Source organism: Mus pahari, chromosome 3, assembly GCF_900095145.1.
Source record: "Mus pahari chromosome 3, PAHARI_EIJ_v1.1, whole genome shotgun sequence".
Taxonomy (NCBI): domain Eukaryota; kingdom Metazoa; phylum Chordata; class Mammalia; order Rodentia; family Muridae; genus Mus; species Mus pahari.
In genome coordinates this window covers 88,175,956-88,177,702 of record NC_034592.1, presented here as the reverse complement: position 1 = coordinate 88,177,702, position 1,747 = coordinate 88,175,956, and positions in this window count along the sequence as shown.

The window sequence follows — 1,747 nt, the reverse complement described above, 5'->3', positions numbered from 1 at the left end:
CAGAAGGGAGAGGAAGTGAGCTCAACCTCCCTGGGTCACGTTGTCAGACTCCAGCAAACAGAAGCAGAGACAGGAGATAACACCAGGAAACAGGCAGGGGCAGGAGAGAAGAAGAACAATACAAACTCAGGTTAATATTGCTAACTTTGAGAGCAGGNAGAGCTCTATTGGCCACAGCATACTCATAGCCTCTAGAAGCTAAGAGTGCTCAGGAACAGACACTTCTCAAGGAAATCAGATCTGGGGTCTCCAGTCACAAAGGTGTCATTCTGCCAACACTTGAATGAGTAAGGCCATGGAACCTTCAGGGCCTCCAGGAAGATACCAGCCNGCNTTCTTGATTTTAGCTCAGTACGTGGACCCTAGACAGACCCCAGTTAGATGAAAGAACTNTAAGATAACTTGTGTTGTAAGTTAATATTTTATTCATTTGGCAGCAACAAAAAAATATATAAGCTAAGCATGATGGCATGTGCTTACTGTCTTCAATATTTGAGTGGCTGAGGTGGGAAGGTCATATGAACCTGAGAGTTTTAGATCCATTTGGTCAATAAAGTTAGACCCTAATCCAAACAAAAGCCAGAACAACTCCCTCCCCCCCCCCCCAAAAAAAAAACAAACTTCCTATAGCCAGCAACCTCGTTACTGGAAAATGGCGGGTCAGCATTCAAGCATAGTTAATTCGGCTTCCAAAATAAATGCAGCTAAGGAAAAAAAACTACAAACAAACACAAATACAAAAGAGCCTCCACGATGTCCTCCCTCCCCCCTCTTTTCTTTCTCTTACTCTTACTCTTATAATATGAAGAAGGCAAGCCAGGCCACCATGCAGCACTACCACTGGGCCACATCCCCAGCCAGATTGAATGAAGATTTTAACACCAGCAGCTTCCACAGGATTCACAGACACCTTCAACCCTGGGTTGACACCACAGAGAGCTTGGGCTGATGTACTTTAAGGCTGAGCAGAGCTTAAGGAATGAAGCTGCAGCAGCATCCTATAAGAAGTTCTGAGCGGGCCAGAGGGATGGAATTACCTGATCCAAGACAACAGGGCAGTCTCAAAATCACTTTATCTTGCTTTTACTTACCGAGGTCTGGGAGCTAAGTGGCTTAACATAACCCAGTGTTAGCAGTCTCCTGGGCCTTACAGGCTTGGACATGCTCAGCATACAACAGACACCCAAAAGTCATTTCTTCAGTTCAAAGCAGTAATTACATCAGCAGCTCAGGACAAAGCAAAACACCATCACAATGGAAAGGCCCCTCCCAGCCACCTGGTGGCTCCATAAGCACTTGAGAGCTCTTGAAATCTCACAGATCTGCACTTCACCTAAAATGGCCTCAGTCTCTTTACTACTTATCTCAGGGCCCCAAATCCCTGGCTCATCCCGGTATTCCCACCCTAAAGTCCATTTGATTTTGTTTTTGTTTNCCTTCTACTTCTTTCAACCCGCCCAGTGAAAAGGAAGGTTTTTCATTTATAGCNAAGTACATGCCAGACGTTTTTCAGCATGGTTAGGGCATAATGAGGTAACTCCTTAGTCTTCCCAGAAGGTTAACAGCAAATGTTGTGAGCGCCCTCAACTGTTGTTCTGACGTGGTCATTCGGTGTGTCTGCCCAGAAGAACTGGAGAAAAGGGNTCCTGAGGTGGGTCTCCGGAACATAGGCTCTTTTCCATATTCCTGGGTATCAACCCTGAGCTACCTTGGTGCTCACCACCACCCTGTGAAATATTCCTTTCCC